Genomic DNA, 24478 nt, shown 5'->3' on the forward strand with positions numbered 1-24478 from the left:
AACAAACAAACAAACAAACAAACAAACAAACAGGTGGCATTAATACAGGTAACTAATGGAGGACAGAGGAGCTTCTTAAAGAAGAAGTTAGAGGTCTGTGAGAGCCAGAAATCTTGCTTTTTTTTTTTGTAGGTGACCAAATAATTATTTTCCACCATCATTTCATTGTTTAACACGAATTCTTAACAAATCAGGCAGTGTGATTTTCTGGATTTTTTTCACATTCTGTCTCTCAAAAAAATAAATAATTACAGGCCTCTCTCATCTTTTTGAGTGGGAGGACTTGTCTTGCACAATCGGTGGCTGATTAAATACTTTTTTGCCCCACTGTATATGTTTTTTTCTACTCATTTTTGCTTTGATACTTCCCTCAACACTTTAACACTTACAATCTTTACACACACACACACACACACACACACACACACACACACACACACACACACACACACACACACACACACACACACACACACACACACACACACACACACACAGTGGTCAAACACTCTAATGTCTTGGTCTCTGATGTTCAGACACTCACTATCTCTGTGAAGTCCTCCTCTCGCACACACAAATGCTCCTGTTTCACACACGACTCTCTGTGTGCACAGACAAAACCTCTCTCTTTCTGAGTCTCACACACAGCTCTCCCTTTCTTTAATCTCTCCAACCACCTCCCCCAAAAACACTCCTCGGCACGTACGCACTCCGCAGACCTCCCTCAGAGCTTGTACTCGTCTCATCTCTGAACTGCGTGAAAATAAGTTTGAAAGTGGGAGAGATGGGAAAGGTGAACAGAGGATGGAGAGACATGAGACGAGTGGGACTTGAGCTGTGAGTGGCTAGAGAGAAATAACGAGAGATGGAGAGAAAGAGAGAAAAGAGGCAGGCCAACTACAGGGTTAAGTGTGTCTGGCGACGGGAAGGAAGAGAAAGCTGTAGTAACGTCCAGTTCGCAAATTAATTGTTCATTTGCGTAAATCATTTAAATGAATCAGTTGAATCGGTTTGCATATTTGGTCTGAATGATTCGTTCATGAGAGCAGTTGGTCGCATTTTAGTTTAAGTATTAACTAACTATTAAGTACAACTTTTTCCTCCCAATAAACTCCCAAAAAGAGCAGAGAACGGACAAGTAAGCATGTGAAGTGACCCAAGGATTTGACTGTTGGAATGGAAGAAATAATGTATGAAAGAAACCATAATGAAAATATGTTTAGGGCGGGACAGTTGTAGCATTTTCTGAAAGACTGTAAATGCATATGTTCTTTTATTGATTTAAGAACCACTGAAATGATTCCTTTGAATTTTTTCATTGAAACAAACTGCTCGAAAGAATCGATTCACTGAAATGAATTGAACATCCGATGCAGTGTGCAAAGGGAGAAGTAATGGCTTTCCTCCAGAACTCTCTCCTCCACCCTCTCTCAGGGTTGTTCTCATGGCTCTTTGGCCAGGGAGGGAGAGGAGCATCGCTGACTTTCTCGGCCCCTGTGCTACAACCACAGAGAGCTTTTTGTGATGGGAGCCCACGCCTGTCACTTGCATTCGATCCTCCCGGACACGCTGCAGTGGCGGCCTACCGGGGTCGCCCCCAGGGCGCTGATCAGGTGACCTTCCCACCGCGTTCACAACTCCTTCAGCAGGAGGAACAACAGCATGTCTCTAGAGGCCGACACACATGTATTTAACACACACACACACAAACACACATCTTCCCTTTGTAGATTACAGCCACGTTCAGATACATTAAAGCACACTTGCACATGCGTGCACACACACACATACACACACACACACACACATACTCCTGTTTCCCACGGATACACATTGTTCACTTCCCAAGCCTCATTAATTCAGCAAATACAGAAAGTAACAAATATGAAGTACATTCCATTCTGATCATAGAAATTATCTCACGTTCAAATTGTCTTTATGTTGCTACAGTGCTATTTTTTAAACATGATATATAAAATTAAGTACTCTTCGTTAAAAGAAAAAAGTTTAAAAATATCCCTGAAGCAGCAGCAATTCCCATGTTTGCACACCTTCTATCTCCATCAGGCATCTTATGAGGAGCCATTACGTACGTTGGAATTACCTTCAATTTGTCTGATTTGACCATCTGGGATTCTCACTATCTAGATTGACTTCCTCCCATTCAACTTTGTTCTTGACTTCTATTCTTTGAAACTCTCCCAGGTCCAGTGTGAATGAGTTACATGGAGGCACTATGTCTTGGCCAGGGCACTGAGGGCTAAGGAGGGTTGGTCCGTCCCAGCCAATGAGCTTTCATGATAGACTGACTCCCATAATCCCTCTCAAAATTGGGTTTCAGGGCATTATAGACTGTTGATATAGTCTTTTTATTGTTTCAGAGGCTAGTGCTATACAGTTGAAATTGTATGAATGTTCCATGTTTATGGAAGTTATAAATACTGCTGCCTGGTTATGCAGGAGAGAATTTGAGTACCTGATGTACATATTTTTACATAATGTACATATTCATATTAAAAAAAAATGTTTGTGAATTGTGGGGAATTTCCATAGGCATAATGGACAAACTGTACATTCTATCCCCCTACACTGCCCCTGCCCCTAAACCTACCCATCACAGGAAACATTCAGAATTTTTACTTTCCCCCCCAAAAAAACTCATCCTGAATGATTTATAAGCAATTTGATAAGTGGGGACATGGGTAATGTCCTCATAAGTCCCCCTCTCCTGTAATATCCGTGACGATAGCCAACAGCATAAACATTTGAAGCAGTTTTACTCATCGACTGCTTCCAAAGCAGGACCGAACCTTTATCGCTGGGACCGCTCTGTCAAAAACACAGTTCTTTGGTATGATTTGGTGAAGTCCTGTGACAGCAGTGACCGTGGAGATCCGCAATCAGGGGCGTAACACCAAATTTTGGGCCCTGGGTACAAACCATCTTGCTGGGCCCCCGTACCATGTATGTGTATGTATAGAAAACGGACTTCCCTGCCTTGGGCCCTGGTTACTCAGTACCCTTTATCCCCCCAGTCCCACGCCCCTGTCCGCAATGTTGTGAAGCTTCCTGTCATTTCTGCGTTCAAATCGGTTCAAATACAGCGCTGCCTTCCCGGAATGCTGTGCTGAAGTGTTGAAGTCGCTTGATGTCACCCATAGGAATAAAGTGTAACGTGGCGCGGACTATAACGACAACTGGATCTGCAGCCGAGTGTTTATGGGCGTGCATTTCCACTCTCGCTCTAGTCACGCGCGCGCACCCTACCGTGAGAAGAGCCCGTACGGCCTATACAAGGACCTTCCGCTCTACTAACGTCAAGCCGAGCCATACTCAAAAAAAAACTCTCCGAAACTTGTGAGAAACCCGAAGGAGTATTTTTGACACAGAAATACCCCATCAAACGTCCAAATCGTCATCATGATTGGTTGAATTCTACAGGATATCCGCGAGACGTATGTGTTGAATTCTTCAACAGTTCACCTGGAACAAACAAACTGTTATTGGTTGCGTTACATGTCAGTCAAACTTCCTCTTGGGCGGACCTTGACCAGTGAAAGCTGATATAGAGTCCAGACCTTCTGCAAGATACTAAGTACCTAACCCGAACCCTTACCCTACCTTTAACCTATTACCTTATCCATAAACCAAGTCTTCAACTTTTAAGTGGCCTTTAAAGGTGTCTCAGAAAGTGAGGACCGGCCAAAGTATCCTCACTTTACTGTCTTTGTCCTCACTCTGATGGTCTAATAAACTTGAACACACACACACATATTTGTTTTTGTGAAATGTGGGGGCATTCCATAGGCGAAATGGTTTTTATACACACCATATTTTCTATTCCCCTACACTGCCCCTACCCCTAAACCTACCGATCACAGGAAACATTCTACATTTTTACTTTCTAAAAAAACTCATCCTGTATGATTTATAAGCATTTTGAAAAGTGGGGACATGGCCAATTTCACCTTCTCCTTGTAATACCTATGTTATACCCAACCATAGATTTACATATCCCAGACACTCTAGCGACCACATAGCCACATGCTAAAAACACTCAGAACACCTTAACCTCATGAAAGCATCCACAACAACCTAGCATTGTGACTGTGGCCTTTGCATGTGCATACACCAGCCAGAAATGTCTACATTTTGAATTTGTTAAAGTTAGTTTTGAATTGTTATTGTTAAACATGTTTAAGTTCAAATGGACCATCCCCTATTGACAATAAAAAGTAATAAAAGAGGTCTGCGGTTGCTTTATAAAACCTGCCAAGTGATTGGGATCAGATTCATGAGTATGCTTGTCAAAAATGTTCTTGCAGGCTGGTGTTTTAGGGCCAGCACAATGAGTCTGTGTGGCAGTGTGCTCACAGCACTTCCCAGTGTTGTGCTGAGCGATCCCCTAGCTGATAAACAGTGCCCTTCTCCACCCTTACACGTCTCTATCAAGATCTGGAACCGTTGCCACTTTAGTACTGTTCCCACATTGGCCTGATGCATACGCATGCAACACACTCACACACTCCTCTTCCAACGTGTCCTCAGGAAATTCAAGGGATGTTGAAGCAATGTACCAATGTAAAAGTACCACTTTGTGTGACTGTATCTTTTGGGTTTCCGTGCTTTGGTTCATAAGACTTTATAACAACGGGTTGGACGCTGATCTTAAATAGTTTTTAGGTTGTTTGCTCATAATACACTGCACTAATTAACATTTGATTAACAGTAAATCACTACAGGCCGTTAAAGTGGAACATTAAGCCTCTTTCGGGATGCACTGTGGGTAGCAGAGTTTAAGACCAAAAATATGGGGAGGTGGTTTGAGCGAAGAACAAGACAACTGAGAATATTTCATGAGCTATGTGACTGTTTTCTGCCGCTGTCAGATCAAACATCTGTTTAAAGCATAGTTCACCTAAAAGTGACAATTCTGTCAGCATTTATCACCAAAAACTGTACACGTTTCTTTCATACTTCATTTTTCAAATCAAGAGGGTTCAATGTTGTTTTGGACCTCAGTGTCTTTTATTGTATAGCCTAGCCCTAGACAAAATAGTTAAATCGTTTTTTTTTTTTTAATATAGTTATATATACATTGAGGTAAAAGTGGGGTTGGTAAAATGTGTTAATATTTTAAAGTGGTCTCTTATGCTCACAAAGCTGGATTTTCAGCATTATTACTCCAGTCTTCAGTGTCACATGATCATTCAGAAATCATACTAATATGCTGCTAAAGAAACTTTTATTTTTTATTATTAATGTTAAAAAATGCTTGTTTGTGCTGCTTAATATTTTTGTGGGAACAGTCGTACAGTTTTTAGAGCAGAGCTGGCAACCCGGATTTGCGAAACACTATTGACTTTGTGATTGGTCGATAGGTGGAGGGTGGAGCTTCAGGCCAAAACACAACATGACAACATCAACATCAGTTGAGGGCTGCAACAACAACTTTTGCATTCTTCAACGGTCCTCCTGGAACAAACAAACTGATTGGTTGCATTACATGTCAGTCAAACTTCCTCTTGAGCGGCCCTTGACCAATGAAAGCTGCGATAGAGTCAGCCTGAAGGTCTGGCTAAGCGAGACTACTAAGTACCTAACCCGAACCCTTACCCTAAACCTACCTTTAACCTAATTATTACCTTATCCACCTTATCCAAAAAATGCTTGTTTGTGCTGCTTAATATTTTTGTGGAAACAGTGGTACAGTTTTTAGAGCAGAGCTGGCAACCCGGATGCCGAAACACTACTGACTTTATGATTGGTCGATAGGTGGGGGGTGGAGCTTCAGGCCAAAACAGAACATGTCAACATCAACAACAACTTTTAAATGACAATATCCTGGCTGGACTACTGTTGTCAGTGATATTTGTGATATAAGTATTTGAAATGAACATGATGTCTAGTGACACATCAGGGACATTTTATGATTAATTGAAATACATTTAGTTCCTTTAAACCTAAACTTTTGGATGGCTGTGTAAATTTACAATCAAATCTACAAACATTATAAAAAAAGCTTTAAAAACCATAAAAGTTTTAGGTCAACATAACAAATGCCTAAAGATGAAGAAGACCAATAAGGGAGAGAGGCCAAAGAGAAATATCCTATTAAACAACATCCTAGTCAAAAACATGACTCTCATTACTTAAACCAGTGATTTACTGCTGTCATATCAGGGTGGAGAAGTCTGGCTGGAGGGAAAAAAGTGTCGCCCTTTCATGAAAAATGGAGAGCTGTCGGAAACGGCGAGGGCGAGCAAGCAGTGCCGCGGGGTTGCCGGTGTGCAGCGCAGGGAGGAAGCGGCGCTCAGAGCCGCAGGGGAAAGGCTGCATCTGGTCGCTAATGAGCCGCTCACAGGCAGCGACGTTCTCATCAGCTCTGTTTGTTTTCACAGGCCTCTCTGTGTCCACTCCACAATTGTTTTGCTTGGTAGGCCCTACCGTCGTTCTCAGGCTCTCGGCCCCTTATTTATCAAGCGACTGCCCTGTTTTTTTTTCTTTGCCTCGAGTTCATTGGGCTAAATATAATCTCTCTTTCCTTTTTGCCCAGTCACTTGCATTGTGACAGACAGTGGTTCTCAGCTACATCGGTAAGAAAAGATAGATTGGGGGTGTTTCCCATTGCTTTAACCTTCTCTGGCTGAGGTCCAATGAATGCAATGCGAACAGGATGTAGTGCAAACATTTTTTCAAACGCCTGTGTGTGGAAAAGATGCGGTTGGTTTTTAGATGTCTAAGGATTAATGGGTCTGAAGTTAAAAAATGAACTTCCTGAACTATGAAGATTCTGTTTTTATTTTTTATTTTTTTAACATGTTTTCATATATATATATATGATATATATATGGATATATATATATCCATATATATATCCAGGCAAAATAGAATAGGAAAAGATGTTTATATGTCATTTTAACACGAATACATATTAATAAATGAAATTTGCATGTTTGAAACAAAGTCTGTAAGTTAACATAAATGCATATATAGGCCTAATTGTAATAAAAAACAAACAAAAAAACAATTGATTTTGAAATGTTAAACTTGTCAATACAGAACGAAATATTCTGTAGCCTATTTTGCCCTCAATACTATAGATAATGTATGGTCAATAGGATACTGCCAACGTCTTTGCTGTATCAATAGGCAATATATATTTAACATGAAGTAGTTATAGGGCTTCCCTGTACATCAACAGCAGCAGCCCTGTGTCAGACACGCTTCTATTAGATTATTAGAGCTCTATTATTCTTATTATTCTAATATAGTAATATATTTTATATTTATGTTTTTTTTTCTTAATATTTTTTTTTAAAATAAAATAAAATAATAATAATTAAATAATAGATGACATTTGATGCCCATGATATTCTGGATAAACTGCTAAACATTTCAATTTGTGTTAATTAAAAGTCATAAGGTGACATAGGGTTGGCAAATAATGACAGCATTTAAATGTGTAAAATTTTCTTTAACCAGCCATTTTCTCATCAAATTTTACAATTTGAACGCTAATTTATTTTGGCTATATGTTACATCTTAATGAATACATGTATGCGAGGCCTTTGAGAGCTCTCCTTCACAATTGAACTTTCTTTCTGGTCTCATCGACAGACATGAACTAAGGTCATCTGTTTTTACAGCTTGAAAAAACAACCACATGACTTGTGATCAGTAATCCCTCTTATTGTGGACATGTTGTGACTCCCCCTGCCATAATTCCTGATCACTGATCCTTAAATGCTAATATTACTTCTGTGCTTTTTGGCCCTTTAAGTCCCGCACATTTCTGTCCACGGTGAACGCTCGAAACGCTCGACCAGCTTAGGGATAAAAGTTGGTCCTCAGACCCCTAAAACCCTCCTGAATACCCTTTCAGGCGGCCAGCGCGGGGGGTTTGGGCTCTGATCCACGCTCCTTTTTACAAGTACCAATGTTCAAACGTGACAGCAGGCCAGCACTTCAGAAGGCTGATTCAAAGGTATGGCCATGGGCCGCTGTTCAATGGGTCCTACCCATCACATGCTCTCTGGCTAAATCATCATGACCTGAGATTTCAACCACTCCGCCACACTCTTTCCCAGGCTTTTCTCCTTGTGCATGCTCTGGTGACAGCCAAACCGCCCGCCAGAACGATCCCCCACCCTCTTCCTTTTTCTCTTCAAACATTTCCTAACCAGACTCGTTCTATGAAAATACATAACCGATGCATCCCCAAGAGAAAAGAGGGACAGAAAGAGAAAAAAGAGACTCCATGCATGTTGCATTATGCAATGGAAGGAGGGCCGTCGCACAGTGGCACTCTGTGTGAGAGAGCGTGGGGCACGGCGGGGCGGCGTGGTGCTGGTGTTGCGCTGGGAACAGGGTGATCTTAGCGAGCCGTGGGAGCAGCGGCGAGGAGGACAGGGCTCCTGGCGGCACTGTGCCTCTCTCCCCCAGTCCTTTATCTCTCACACGGGAGAAGTGGGTCAGCTTTGGGGGCCGAGGTACGGTTACATTTGAGAGCCTCCGCTGAATGAGCTGTACTCCCTTGATTACAGGGCAACGTTTCAAAATGCAATTTATCAGAAGTGCTACAAAAGATGAAATGAGAAACTGAAGGGAAATATTTAGGCTTACAGTAAATAATAAGGAAAAAGGAGCTGATATGAGCTGATGTTTGTAGTCTTATTTTTGTTCTTTGAAAATTAGGGCAATTTTACATGTTCATGTCCCCCAGTCTCTATGTATGTTCTAAAAGTGCTGATAATTAGTACTGTAACATACACTGTTTGTATCACTCTGCATTTCTTTTCACTAGCTAGCAACTGTAGTAGAACAAAAAGTATTTTATTAGCTTAATCACTAATTAACTGAAGTTAAAAAACTTAATATAATAATGCATCTTGGTCACAGTATGGTGTATAAAGCAATAAAATGCTCTCAATTGTGTTGTTGTTTAATTTTTGAAGAGAGTGTGAGTGAGTGATTGAGTGTGTGTGTGTGTGTGACAGAGAGAGTGAGTGAGTGAGTGTGTGTAATAGTGAGTGAGTGAGTGAGTGAGTGAGTGAGTAAGTGTGTGAGTGAGTGAGTGAGTGAGTGTGAGTAAGTGTGTAGTAGTGAGTGAGTGTGAGTGTGTGTGTGTGTGTGTGTGAGTGAGTGAATGAGTGATTGAATGAGTGAGTGAGTGAGTGTGTAAATGACTGAGTGTTTGTGTGAGTGAGTGTGTGTGTGTGCGAGTGAGTGAGTGAATGTGTGTGTATTAGTGTGTGAGTGAGTGAGTGAGTGTTTGAGTGAGTGTCTGTGTATTGTGTAGTAGTGAGTGTAGTGTGTGTGAGTGAGTGTGTGTATTAGTGAGTGTGTGAATGTGGGTGTTAGTGAGTGAGTGTGTGTAGTAGTGAGTGTGTGTGTGTGTGTGTGTGTGTGTGTGAGTGAGTGAGTGAGTGAGTGAATGTGTGAGTGAGTGTGTGTGTATTAGTGTGAGTAAGTGAGTGTTTGAGTGAGTGTGTGTGTATTAGTGAGTGTGTGAATGTGGGTATTAGTGAGTGAGTGAGTGAGTGTGTGTAGTAGTGAGTGTGTGTGTGTGTGTGTGTGTGTGTGTGTGTGAGTGAGTGAGTGAGTGAGTGAGGGAGTGAGTGAATGTGTGAGTGAGTGTGTGTGTATTAGTGTGAGTAAGTGAGTGTTTGAGTGAGTGTGTGTGTATTAGTGAGTGTGTGAATGTGGGTATTAGTGAGTGAGTGAGTGAGTGTGTGTAGTAGTGAGTGTGTGTGTGTGTGTGTGTGTGTGTGTGAGTGAGTGAGTGAGTGAGTGAGGGAGTGAGTGAATGTGTGAGTGAGTGTGTGTGTATTAGTGTGTGAGTGAGTGAGTAAGTGTGAGTGAATAAGAATGAGTGAGTGAGTGTGTGTTAGTGTGTGAGTGAGTGTGTGAGTGAGTGAGCGAGCGAATGTGTGTGTCAGTGTGTGTGTGTGTGTGTGTGTGTGTCAGTGTGTGTGTGTGTGTGAGTGAGTGAGTGAGTGAGTGAGTGAGTGAGTGAGTGAGTGAGTGAGTGAGTTTTTGAGTGTGTGTGTTTGTGAATGTGTGAGTGAGTTTTTGAATGTGTGAGTGAGTGTGTGTGTGTGAGAGCGAGTGTGTGTGTGTGTGTGTATGTGTGTGTGTGTGTGTGTGTGTGTGTGTGTGTGTGTGTGAGTGAGTGAGTGAGTGAGTGAGTGAGTGAGTGAGTGAGTGAGTGAGTGAGTGACAGACAGACAGACAGATATATTGACAGACAAAAAAAATGGTGCAGAAAATTTCACTGATGGATCTCAATATGCTTCCTGCAAAATCAAGAGCTAAATATTTATTTTTGAATAAATATCTTAACATAAAAACAACCTTTCTTAGTATTTATACATTGCTGGCAAGCCTTAAATTTAAGGTTAGCATAGCTACATATCATCGCTTTTAGCCGTCATCCCTGGGGTTAAATTTCAGAGCCAAAATGATGGCATTTCAACATGTTTGTCGTCAAAGAGGACATAGTGCTACTGCGTTTAAAGCGCGTCAATAATCGATTCCATGGCCGCCAAAGGCTTCACCTCCACTTTAACAAGAAGTGAGCAGAGCGGAGGCACAGACCTCTCACTGTGCGTCACCGCCGCAGCCTCTCACAGGCTCTAAATCAAAGCTCAGGAGCCATGAATGACAATGTCCCTTTCTTCAGGCTCTTCCCTCTGAGGAAGAAAGGCCTGCGAGCCCCCAATGTGATCCCTGAGAGGGAACAGCGTGGCCTCCCCCCTTCCCCCCCACCGCTGAACTCAGTTTATGGCCGGGCTGAGGTTGCTCACTTCAAGGTAGTGTTCTTTTGAACAGTGGCGTTGCCGGGGCTCGTGTTACACCTGCCCCCGCTCTAACCTTTCCTCATTCACACGGCCCTCCGGGACAAGGCCCTTCTCTGTCTGCCTGCCCTGCCACACAAAGCACCCACAAGCCATCTATGCCAGTGCTGTTTGTTAGCCACCATCGCCCCAGCACTGTCCGCTCACACAATGTGTGACTGTGGTGGAAAGGCCCCCCTGACACCCAGCATAGGCAGCCGGGGGGATTCCAGATCCATTACCCATCGCCATGGCAATCGACGGAAAAGAAGGTTTATGTTTTATTTATGCAAATGCATACCTTGAATGCACTGTAAGTCACTTTGGATAAAAGCCTGCTGAATGAGTCAATGTAAAGCTGGTACTTTGGGGATATAATTAAATTAACCCAAGGAATTGGTTCTTCAAATTTTCTGATCCAAATATCATCCATTTCTTTGTTTTTTGCATGCCTCACAGAAATTTTAATATATCTGTATACATTACTAATCAGCAACTTATGCTCACAAATGCTACATTTATTTAATAAAATACAGTAAAAACAGTAATATTGTGAAATATTATTACAATTTAAAATAACTGCTTTCTACTCTAACATATTTTAAAGTGTAATTTATTCCTGTGATGGTACAGCTGAATTTTCAGCATCATTACTCCAGTCTTCAGTGTCAAATGATCCTTCAGACATCATTCTAATATACTGATTTTATTAAACTTTTCTTAATATTATCAATGTTGAAATCAATTGTACTGCAGATTCATTAAAAAAACGGCAAACAGCATTCATTTCAAATATTTTTTATTGTAATAATGTTAGGGTTAAAGCGATAGTTCACAAAAAGGAAAATTAAAGGTGCCCTAGGATAAGTTGAAACATTATGTTAAATTTTTCTCTACATAGAGGGTATGTGGATTATTTAAAGGTCCACTGAAATCAAAATTTAAGTTTTTTAGCTTTTAGTATGACCGTGTTAGCCTTAAAGTTATAAGCTGGTATGTTCCAAAATTATGACAAAATTTGCATTTAGGAGATATAAGCATTCAAAATGTACAAAACGAATCTCAGATTTTGCTGACATCATCACAGACTTCACTTTCTCGTCAAGTCTTCTGTCCAATCAAAATGCGCTCTAGAACATAAAGCCCGCCCCCTACACTGCTGAAGCTGCTGCTGAAATCGCTCAGTTGTTAACACACATTTACTAATTTCTACATGGTGAAAGGCACATAGCACACTATATATGTGATAGGAAATGATTCAGTGTAAATATGTTTTCATTTGAGGCGAATAAAGTCTGTTTTCACATTAGTTTCACACACCGCAGCAGCGCACACACCCCAACGGCTCTGGTCTAAATTTAGACTACAGATACGAGAGCGCAGCGCGGATCATATGCGCGAGTCCGCGCTGCCAACAAACATATCGGACCCATTTGAATTCTGCACAGAATGCTGCATTTCAAAGCGATATGGAGGAGATTATGATGGTAAACAGTGTTAGAGGAAACTGGCTTTACCAAACAGAGAAGGTCCGCTCTTGCGCTCTAGTCAAACTGTATATTAACGAAACGCTATTGGCTGTTTCAAAAAAGGGGAAGAGCTCCTAACAGCTGTAGCCGTTTCAGGGGAAATTACGTCAACACATTGAATAATGCGGCGCGTTTCAAGGCACTTCAGTTGACCTTTAAGGGCAAACATTGTTCAGATACAGTTTTACAGGTCCATTTACAAACCTATAAATTGTCCCCGATGTAATGCTCTGTTTTTGCCTTATTTGGAAGAGTCATGAATATTAATGTTGAGCTCTGTTCTAATTGGCTTATTTCAGCAGCTCACAGCACACAGCAGTTCAGCTGTTCAGCGAAGCGGCTCGTGAGTCCTGACCATCCTGACAGAACACAGACCGACTGAATGACACTTTAAGCAGAACATCTCAAATGGAGATTGATAAAATGCAGCTTACTTGTTTATTGGTGTTTTCAGATCATCCGCGCGAGCGATTACATATTTCTGTAATTTAAATCCCCCAAACACAGCTTTTCTGTGAAAAGAACAAGTATTCTATCCGGTGTTTTATCTAAACATGTCCAATCTAGCAACCATATGCACGCGAGCTCTCTCTCTCTCTCACGCAGATAATCTGAAAACACCAATAAACAAGTAAGCTACATTTGAGCAATCTCCATTTGAGATGTTCTGCTTAAAGTGTCATTCAGTCTACATCTTAGACTTGTCTTTTTTCGTCAACGATATTGCATGTTTATATAACGTTAGTCACAATGTAGGCTACGCAGTGACTGTGAGGTACTCTGTAATACAAGCATGCAAAAACATCATAGGCATATTTCAGTTCTCAAAAATATAAATATATAACTTATACTTTTACAAAATGAATAGCCTTGTCAAATGACTGTCGTTTTAACTTATGGTGGAAAAGGTGACGTTTGCTAGAAGGATCGAGTGAACGATCTGTATCTACGTTTGTATTTTGTAATACAAAATAATATTACCCTTTGTCATTAGACACACTATTTAGTTTTGTATGGAGTTTCCTATTGTTACTGTACTAGCATCTTGCGTTATCTAGACAATGAGCCCTCTCTAAGAAACTTTTAATTTAATCAGAAATTGTTTAAACAGCTTGTCAATAAGTGGATAAATCACTACTTGCTTGCTTGAAATGAGCCGAACAAACAAACGATTTTTAAATAAATTGTTGTGGTATCCGATTATAATAAACCTCAACCATGACTGTTGACATATGAAAAGTCCTCACGTCCCCTGCACACCCTGAACATAACGTGTGTCACGAGAGTTGCCGTTTTCGCTATCCTCAAGTGTCTTGTTTATCTGCAGTCCCGATGATTCGGCTCCGTCAGTTCTGCCTGACAATGAACATGTTTGGACAGATGCAAATGTTGGGGGCGTACATATAAATGATCCCCAACGCTTGAGTCACGGTTGGCCTTATGTTGAGAATCACTTATTTTTCTGTGGTGTTTTTGATTCAAGAGATTTACATAAGTATGAGGCAAAGGTGTTTGAGACTCACAGTGTGTGATGTCCATGTACTGAACTCCTATTATTTCACTATGGGAAAGTTAATTCAATTTTTCATTCACGGGCATCTTTAATTATATGACTTTCTTCTTTCAGACGAATACAATTGGAGTTATATTAAAAAATGTCCTGGCTAATCCAAGCATTATAATGGCAATGAATGGCAGTCCAAAAAAAGTGCATCCATCCATTATAAAAGTAATCCACACGGCCCTGGGGGGTTATGGCCTTCTGAAGTGAATCGATGGGTTTGTGTAGGAAAAATATCCATATTTAACACATTCAGTCAAAAGCTTCCGACGGACTGCCTTCCGTATTGAACTTATGAAGAAAGTGTAACGCATCACGGTGCTCAAAATGCTCACGCTACCTCGTCGCACCAGTTATGCTTTTTTCATAAGCTGAATACGGAAGGCAGTCTGCTGGAAGCTAGATATATTACTTTATAATGTGTCAAACATGTATATTTTTTTTTACAAAAACCCATCAGTCACTATAGGAATATACAAGAATATGCAAACACGTCTTGGACTTCTTGACAACTTGACATGACTAACACAATAAGGATTTGGCCAAATTTTGATTCATATAAAAATATTCCTGTGCATGTAGATGGGTTCAATTTTCTGAATTGATTGTCAAGTCACTTTCACTTGACTATGAAGCAGTATGTGTCTTGAGTTGTAGAGACTCTTTACTCTGTAAACAGAGCTGGCCAGAAATCTAATCACAAACACAGACAACACAGCACTGAGCAGGACGGCCTGTTAAAGTACCAGCGGGGTGCCGAGAGCAGGCCTGCCGTCGTCCCCAACACACTCCTGTGAGTGATGCTCTGAAGACCCCACGTGCCCTCTGTAAACATCCCCCAGCGCCACTGACTGGACAGCACCGCATTCTCACGAGAAACCATCGTCGTATCCCACTCTCCACATCCGAGGCAGTTCACACAACTTCCAGAGAACTGCAAAATCCCCCAAAAGAGTTCCCAGAGCATTTTTAGCTTCTGTTTCTAAAATTAGACCTTCGCTGGTCAACAGAGATCAAAGGTCGACAGAACGCTTGAAATGTAATACAACCGAATGGTTAAATATAGAGGAAGAGACAATTAGAGAGAGATGAGTGGTCAGTAGCCCAGTGTCTTTCTGCAGTCAGATGTGGGTCTATTTTCTGCTGCCAGAAGAAGAGAGGAAGGAACATTGTGTTTCCTGTAAATAAAGAGAGGAGTGCGGCTATCATTGTTTTGACAACGGAAGCTACGTCCACGTCGTTCTTTTTCTGACACCCGTCACATCTACGTGTGAAAAGAAGTGTTCCCTACTGGCCCAGAGGTCAATCTGAACCTTTCACAAGATGAAATGAAGATCTTTACGTCAGGTAAAGTTGAAAACAACATGCCTCAAAGGGACGAAGAGCTTCAAATTACATCCGTGACGCCTCATAAACATTTCATTTTCAAAGTGATCTAAAACAAAGTTTCAGTTTTTAAATAATCAAAAAACAAATGATGGGAATATCTAATATTAATATCACTAAAAGACTACTCGCACTAATGCAAATCACATCAAACATCTAAAAAGAATCACAACAGAGAAATACAGCACTGTTGGTTTACTTTAGATAAGATTTTATATTTATGCAGATATTTACCTTTAAAAGCTTGGTGTCAGTTAGATTTTGCTTTTAAATTAATGCTATTATTCATGAAGGATGTATTAAATTAATCAAAAGTGATAAAATAATGTTACAAAAGATTTATATTTCAAAAAGATTAGAAAGATCCTAAAAGATCTTAAAAGATCCTGAAAAAAAATCACCATGGTTTCAATTCAAACATAATAAGATATGAAATGAGCAGCAAATCAGCATCACCTGAAGGATCATGTGGCACTAGAAGATGTGGTGGAGTAATTTTTCATAGAAAAAAAAGCATTTAAAAATATATCAAATTTAAATTTTAAATTGTAATATTTCACAATATTATTAGTCTGGTGAGCATAAAACATAAAAAAACCATACTAAAATGTAATGCAAACTTTTGAACGGTAAGTTTGAGATTTTCAGAGCTGCCAACTCTCACGCATTGGCCGTGAGACACACGCATTTGATTGGTTTCACACGCTCACACGCCACACCCCTTATTTCTCACGCTGAAGTGTCAACCCTGTCGGTCAAATGCCTGAAAGATAAGTTTATCTATAGATCTACCTGATGAGCAACTCTTAATCAGAGCCGTCGCCTAGGGCCCCGCCTTATCTTGGGAGGCCCCATCGAGAGCGCATTATTGCAGCGCGAAAGTACATTAATGTAGTGCGCGAGCGCGAATCTCTCTGCTCGCGTGCGTAATATAATGCGCGAGCGCAAATTTCTCTCTTCTCGCGTGCGGAATGTAATGTGCCGAGAGCGAATCTCCCTGCTCGTACGCGAGAACTCTGCGTGCGCTCTCAGATACGCTGCACTTGGAAGATTTTTCTCTGGGCTCACTCAGAGAATATGCCTGCACTTAAAACGTGTCCAGTGCAATCGCGAATCTCTGTGTGTGTTGGAGAGAGATGCACGCAAAAAGAACTATACCAAACTAAGCTACTGATTTTAGTTGGTCTGAATCATGGGCGGCCAACTAAAATGGTCTAAATCAATTCCATTTATTGCCTTCAGTAAATTAAATAGCTCAGTTTTTTTCTGCCTGTATTGGGCATAAGATTAGTAGCCTAATGAATGTGTGCATATTGTGAATTAATTTAATAAACGTAGTCACCTTTCCCAGTAGCCTTCAATAAATTAACGTGTCTGCAAAAATGATTCATAAAACATAAATATCAGTTAACCAGATTTACTTTCTTCACTGACGAAAATTGTCCTTGACATGGTTTTTAAGCTATTGTTATCAAATTTTTTTGGTCTTCAGAACATATTAAAATGCACATATGTAGATCATAGAAATCAAAATTTTCTCGGGGGTGCTGTCACATGCCTGTCCTGTCGTGTGTGCACTTGTGGGTTTTGTTATGTTGAGCATGTGCTCGTGTCCCTGTCAGTTCCCTCCCCCTTGTTATCTGATTATTGGTTAATTTGCCCCACCTGTTCTCCCTCATTATCTGCCTTGTTTGTTCCCTTTATAATCTCCTTGTGTTTGTCAGTCTGTGTTGGATCCTTGTGTAATGTCTGCGTCTCCCGTTCCCCCAGTGACTTCTGTTGGTATGTTTTGAGTTTTAGTTTATGTTCTATTATGTGTTTTGCCCCCTCGTGGGTGTTTGTTTTGTATTTATGTTTTATTTGTTATAAATATATATCCTTTTCTGCACTTGAGTCCTCGCACCATTTCCTTTGTCTGTGACGTGACAGAAGGATCCAACCCTAGAGGATTCAGCAAGAGGATTTTTTTGTTTTTGTTTTGTTTGTTGTTTGCTCGTTGGACTATGGAGCTAACCAGGTGCGTACAGGTGATGCGGCAGGTGAACTCTAAATACATCCGCCAACAGGGGGCGGGTGTAAGAGAGTTCGCCTGTCAATTCCTCAAGGAGGTGCATCACCTGTACCTTAACGACACAGAGAAGGCAGAGGTTTTTAACCTCTGCCTGGACATGCCTCTCAGTCCCACGGAGGTGGAGAAAATGGGGACTCCGGACTTTTGGGAGTTTGTGGACCGGCTGGACTCCAGTCCCTCTAGGACCAGGGTCCGGATAGCTCCGGTGGTCCCTGTTCCGGTGGTCTCCAGACGGAAGAGGAGAAGGAAGGCTCCCTCCGTGCCTGCTCTGGTGGTCCCAATTCCGGTGGTCCCAATGCCGGTGGATCGCGTTCCGGTGGTCCCATTGCCGGTGGATCGTGTTCCAGTGGTCCCTTTGCCGGTGGATCGTATTCCGGTGGTCCCAATGCCGGCGGATCGTATTCCGGTGGTCCCAGTACCGGCAGATCGTGTTCCGGTGGTCCCTGCTCCGGTGGTCCCGAAACGGAGGAGGAGGAGAAAAGCCCCCTCCGTGCCTGCTCCGGTGGTCCCGATTCCAGGGGTTCCAGTACCGGTGGATCGTATTCCGGTGGTCTCTTTGCTGGCAGATCGTATTCCGGTGGTTCCAGTACCGGCGGATCGTGTTCCGGTGGTCCCTATGCCGGTGGATCATGTTCCGGTGGTCCGTGTGCCGGTGGATCGTGTTCCGGTGGTCCGTGTGCCGGTGGATCGTGTACCGGTGGTCCCTGTACCGGTGGATCGTGTTCCGGTGGTCCCTGTACCTGTGGATCGTGTTCCGGTGGTCCCTGTGCCTGTGGATCGTGTTCCGGTGGTCCCTGTGCCGGTGGATCATGTTCCGGTGGTCCCTGTGCCGGTGGATCGTGTTCCGGTGGTCCCTGTGCCGGTGGATCGTGTTCCGGTGGTCCCAGTGCCGGTGGATCGTGTTCCGGTGGTCCCAGTGCTGGTGGATACTGCTGGACTGGAGAAGTTTCCCAAACGCCCTGCCTGCGCCGCTGAGGCGTCCTGCTCTCCGTGCGCCGCTGAGGCGTCCTGCTCTCCGTGCGCCGCTGAGGCGTCCTGCTCTCCGTTCGCCGCTGAGGCGTCCTGCTCTCCGTTCGCCGCTGAGGCGTCCTGCTCTCCGTGCGCCGCTGAGGCGTCCTGCTCTCCGTGCGCCGCTGAGGCGTCCTGCTCTCCGTGCGCCGCTGAGGCGTCCTGCTCTCCGTGCGCCGCTGAGGCGTCCTGCTCTCCGTGCGCCGCTGAGGCGTCCTGCTCTCCGTGCGCCGCTGAGGCGTCCTGCTCTCCGTGCGCCGCTGAGGCGTCCTGCTCTCCGTGCGCCGCTGAGGCGTCCTGCTCTCCGTGCGCCGCTGAGGCGTCCTGCTCTCCGTGCGCCGCTGAGGCGTCCTGCTCTCCGTGCGCCGCTGAGGCGTCCTGCTCTCCGTGCGCCGCTGAGGCGTCCTGCTCTCCGTGCGCCGCTGAGGCGTCCTGCTCTCCGTGCGCCGCTGAGGCGTCCTGCTCTCCGTGCGCCGCTGAGGCGTCCTGCTCTCCGTGCGCCGCTGAGGCGTCCTGCTCTCCGTGCGCCGCTGAGGCGTCCTGCTCTCCGTGCGCCGCTGAGGCGTCCTGCTCTCCGTGCGCCGCTGAGGCGTCCTGCTCTCCGTGCGCCGCTGAGGCGTCCTGCTCTCCGTGCGCCGCTGAGGCGTCCTGCTCTCCGTGCGCCGCTGAGGCGTCCTGCTCTCCGTGCGCCGCTGAGGCGTCCTGCTCTCCGTGCGCCGCTGAGGCGTCCTGCTCTCCGTGCGACTCTGAGGCGTCCTGCTCTCACCGCGCCGCTGAGGCGTCCTGCTCTCACTGCGCCTCCCTGGCGCTCCCTGCACTGACCGCACCACCCAGGAGTCCTGCTCTCACCGCGCCTCCCTGGCGCCCTGCTCTACCCATGCCGCCCTGGCCGCCTGAACTCTGCGGGCCGCCCCGGCCACCTGAACTCGGTGGGCCTCCCGACTTCGGCGGGCCACCCTGGTCATTCGAACTTTGTGTGCCACCATGGCCTCCTGAACTTTTTGTTTTCCTCGTTCCTCCCTTGTTTACCCCTCCCTTGTCTGTACCTTCTTTGTCTGTCCCTCCCGTGCCCCCCTGGTCTGTCCCTCCCGTGCCCCCCTGGTCTGTCCCTCCCGTGCCCCCCTGGTCTGTCCCTGGCGTGCCCCCCTGGTCTGTTCCTCCCGTGCCCCCCTGGTCTGTCCCTCCCGTCCCTCCCTGGTCTGTCCCTCCCGTCCCTCCCTGGTCTGTCCCTCCCGTCCCTCCCTGGTCTGTCCCTCCCGTCCCTCCCTGGTCTGTCCCTCCCGTCCCGCCCGGGTCTGTCCCTCCCGTCCCTAGTGGAGCGTCTGGTAGCCGCTCCTTAAGGAGGGGGTAATGTCACATGCCTGTCCTGTCGTGTGTGCACTTGTGGGTTTTGTTATGTTGAGCATGTGCTCGTGTCCCTGTCAGTTCCCTCCCCCTTGTTATCTGATTATTGGTTAATTTGCCCCACCTGTTCTCCCTCATTATCTGCCTTGTTTGTTCCCTTTATAATCTCCTTGTGTTTGTCAGTCTGTGTTGGATCCTTGTGTAATGTCTGCGTCTCCCGTTCCCCCAGTGACTTCTGTTGGTATGTTTTGAGTTTTAGTTTATGTTCTATTATGTGTTTTGCCCCCTCGTGGGTGTTTGTTTTGTATTTATGTTTTATTTGTTATAAATATATATCCTTTTCTGCACTTGAGTCCTCGCACCATTTCCTTTGTCTGTGACGTGACAGATTTTTTTTTTTTTTTTTTTTTTTTTTTTTTTTTTTTTTTTTTTGCAGAAAAGGATATATATTTATAACAAATAAAACATAAATACAAAACAAACACCCACGAGGGGGCAAAACACATAATAGAACATAAACTAAAACTCAAAACATACCAACAGAAGTCACTGGGGGAACGGGAGACGCAGACATTACACAAGGATCCAACACAGACTGACAAACACAAGGAGATTATAAAGGGAACAAACAAGGCAGATAATGAGGGAGAACAGGTGGGGCAAATTAACCAATAATCAGATAACAAGGGGGAGGGAACTGACAGGGACACGAGCACATGCTCAACATAACAAAACCCACAAGTGCACACACGACAGGACAGGCATGTGACAGGTGCATGCCCCCGAACCCCCCTAACTACCTCACATTTGGAATCTCAGTGATTATAAAACGGTGCCTTTATTATGATTAAGGGATGTAGGTGCTATACAGAATAAGGCCTTAATATTTGATTTATAAGTAGCAGTAAACAGCCAATATCCTAATATAGAATTGAACCCTAAACTAAAGTTTTACCATTTTTGTCATACCCTCACTGGATCCGTCATTACTAAGTTACGCCACTGTCTCTATAGTGCTTTAAAATTGTGTGTGTCTATAGGATGTATATACAAACCGCCATATAGATGCAAAAAACAAACGAACAATAGTACCCCATTTAAATGCAGATGCATATATAGAGAGAGCTATTATTATTATTTATTTGTTTATTTATTTTTTGCAATTTTTGCTTTGTACGGCAACATTTTGGTTGGCACCACCAAATCTCACTCTAAGTTTTTTTGAAAAGTTGGCAGCTCTGGATTTTCCATTTATATATTGGATTAGTCATCTGAAATGATCTTATCAATGAATTACTGTTTTCTAAATTTTAATGCAATTTAGTGTGACAATTTACCAACACCGAAACTATAATTTTATAATTATATTCACGGTAAGCATGCGCACTTTCACTAAAAGCATCTTATTAGTAACACTTAATAACAAGATTTCATTAGTTAACATTAGTTTTCGTTAACATAAACTAAGAATTAAGAATACATCTACAGGGTTAGTTCACCCCAAAATACAATTTATGCCATTACTCACCCTCATGTCGTTCGACACCTCTAAGACCTCACTTCATCTTTGGAACACAAATGAAGATATTTTTGTTGAAAACCGATGGCTCATAAAGGCCTCCATTGGCCACAATGTCATTTTCCTCTCTCAAGACCCATACGGGGTACTATAAAGTCAAATCTCACTACAGTGGTTCTATGGTTTTATGAAGCGACGAGATAACGACTTACGTAGTGATGTCCGGATTGGCCGATTTCAAACATGGCTTCGGAAAGCTTCGAACCATTATGAATCACTGTATCGAATTAACGGTTCGCCAAAGGCACATGATTGCAGCAGTTTGGCGGGTTTGACACGCGATCTGAACCATGAATCGATACGCTGATTCATTAAGCTCCGAGGCTTCAGGAAGACGTGTTTTGAAATCAGCCATCACTATATTATTATTATTATTATTATTATTATTTTGCGCACAAAAACTCTTCATGCTTAGTAAAATTTTTGTAGAACTATTGTAGTGAGATGGGCTTTGTAACGACGTCTTTAGTTTTTTTATGGGTCTTGAGAGAGGAAATTACATTGTGGCCTTTCTGAGCCATTGGATTTCAACAAAAATATTGAGGTGTTAAGAAGATGAACAACTGAGGTCTCTGGAACGGCATGAGGGTGTATAATTAATGACAGAATTTCATTTTTGGGTGAACTAACTCTTTAATTTGATCATTTACACATTAAAATCAAATGTTTTATTTGTTAAAATCAGTTAATGCACTGTGCAAAGAATAATACTGTAACAAATGTATTGCTTATTGTTACCTCATGTTAGTTATACATTAATTAATATTAACAAATGAAACCTTATTGTAGTGTTACCCTTTTGTTTGTTTGAAAATCATATTTCAATAAAGCTGATAGAAGGTATATCCCACAATGTGCAAAATACCCACAGAACATCCTTCCTGGTGGATGTTCAAGAAGTGATAACCAGAACACCCACGAGCAGGATGTATTGTCTACAAACCCTCTACAAATAGAGCGTACCTCCAGGAAATGGTGTCATGAGAAAACGTGGTGACATAGGTAGGGGAAGATGACCATCACAGAATAAAAGCTATATCTGTCACTACAAACACACGCCCCAAAAAAGATTTGCATGGGAAGAGACTCATATCCTGCAAATAATGAGTCAGCCGTCTTACATTGTCTGAGGACCCTCATTTGCATTATCTTAATCTGTTTTATAAATTGAAAATGATAGCTCACTAACCATACTGCAGTACAAAGCAGAACATTTCTTAAATCAGCCTTGAATCAGTTTTGTAGACTCTGAGGAATGTGCACATGGTGAGGAGGTGGGCGTTTCTCAACCCCACTCACTTACTTTAAGGAAACATTGTAGACAATGCATATGTCAAGGCCAAAACAACTGAGGAAAGAATGATTTGAATAACATTTACTAACAGACAAAAGATGGTTCAGTGAATAAAATTTAAGAGGCACCTGATTTCAATCTATTATAAAAGAAACAATCCTTGTAATGTTTTTCAGGTTTACATTGATATTATGCCACAGAAACTTGAAAGAACAAGACTTGATACTGTATAGGGGAGACCAGCGAGGGTTGTAACACTTTTTGTTTGAGCATCAGTAACTCAGAGATGTCTCAATTTTGCAATTTTGCCACATTTGTCTGCTACATATATAACTCAACTGGACACGTGCTACACAATCACAGATTATGTGAGTTAATCAAATACAAAGAGTTCTGTTGTTACAACCTACCCCACTACTGGGTGAGTTGTAACACTAGCTGGGGATCGATGTAACACTGAGAGGTCATTTGCTGAAATAACACCCACATCATCCAATTTTTGCATAAACATCATTGAAGAACAAATCTTTTTTTTTTTTTTTTTTTTTTTTTTTTTTTTGAGGAACAACGTGAACAATTTTATACGGACAAAAAAAAAAAAAAAAAACATTGCATTTTTTAAATAACTTCAAAAAAAATTAAAGCTGCGAGCAGCATTTAGCGGGGTTCAAGCCATTTAAGGTTTTTAAGCATTTGACACCTTTTGCATGAAAGGCTTTTAAGCACTGAATGAATTTGAGAGATATCAGGTGAAATGAAGTGATAAACTGACAAAATGTGATTTTAAATATTATAATAATGACTTTATAAAGTCTAAATATGAATTGATCAGGAGAGTGCAGAGAATCATACTGCTGTGGTTTGGTTCCGATCAGGCAAAAAACCTAGGACTAGTTTGCAAAACGAGGTTTTTAACATAATTGTGAATATTTAAATAAAGATTTGATTGACAGTATTGGTTTTAGAGGCAAAGTTGTTCAGTATGAGAAGATCTATCATAATATATGCATATTATGTGGATGTTTTAACCCCACATGATTACAGAGATGGAAAATACAATTTACAGGCAATTCACCATAGGGAATACATGGTTTTCATAGCTTTTTAACATTTATAGCGCCCCCTATACTCCGATCTCCATAAAACTTTGCATGTGTCTTCAACATGTTATGCCACATATACCCAACAATTTTCGTGAAGTTTTGAGTTTCCCCTTAGGATTTATAGGCTTTTGAGTGTATTTTGCCACGCCTCTTTTCTAAATGGCCCTTTTATAGCCATCCAAATGCAAAAAAATCAACTTTTTTTTGATAATTATTGATCTAGAGAGTCCAGAGAATTGTCCTAGACTGGTTTGGTTCTGATTGGGCAAAAAACCAGGGACTAGTTCGCAAAAGTAGGTTTTTAACATAATTGCAAATATTTATTTAATGATTTGATTGACAGCAATGGTTCTAGAGGCAAAGTTGTTCAACATGAGAAGATCTATCATATGATATGCATATTTTGCAGATGTGTGCAACGCCACGTGATTGCAGAGCCATAAAACTCGTTAGCGCCAGCTAGTGGCCGATTTCTTTCAAAATTCTTACAGACCTCTAGGACCATGAGTTAAACATGCCCACTGAGTTTTGTTCTGATCGACCTCCGTTAACCCTGTCTTATAGGTGCTCAAATTTCATTGGCCGATGGCGGCCATGTTTTTTGAGATACGCCAATGTTCTCATAGACAGACATGGTACCTTGGGCCAAGACATTGCATACCAATTTTCCAGTCAATCGGACTAGCGGTCGCGTGGTTATAGCCCTTTTTGTGTTTTTTCCATGTTATAGCGCCACCAAGTGGCCAATCGTCGCGATTTTTTTAT

General features: G+C 42.5%; 1 long non-coding RNA gene across 2 annotated transcripts in view; it reads right to left on the reverse strand.

Moving 5' to 3' along the window:
* Positions 1 to 24478, reverse strand: part of LOC137041533 (uncharacterized) — a 102174-nt gene that overhangs the window by 36981 nt on the left and 40715 nt on the right. The window contains exon 1 of one of the 2 annotated variants that reach the window (XR_010898116.1): positions 21266 to 21366. The exons of the other annotated variant lie outside the window; for it this stretch is intronic. This is a non-coding gene — a long non-coding RNA (uncharacterized lncRNA). Of the gene's footprint in view, positions 1 to 21265; positions 21367 to 24478 lie in introns of those variants that run through there. 2 annotated transcript variants of the gene reach the window in all.

This window comes from Pseudorasbora parva, chromosome 15 (genome assembly GCF_024679245.1).
Source record: "Pseudorasbora parva isolate DD20220531a chromosome 15, ASM2467924v1, whole genome shotgun sequence".
Classification (NCBI taxonomy): domain Eukaryota; kingdom Metazoa; phylum Chordata; class Actinopteri; order Cypriniformes; family Gobionidae; genus Pseudorasbora; species Pseudorasbora parva.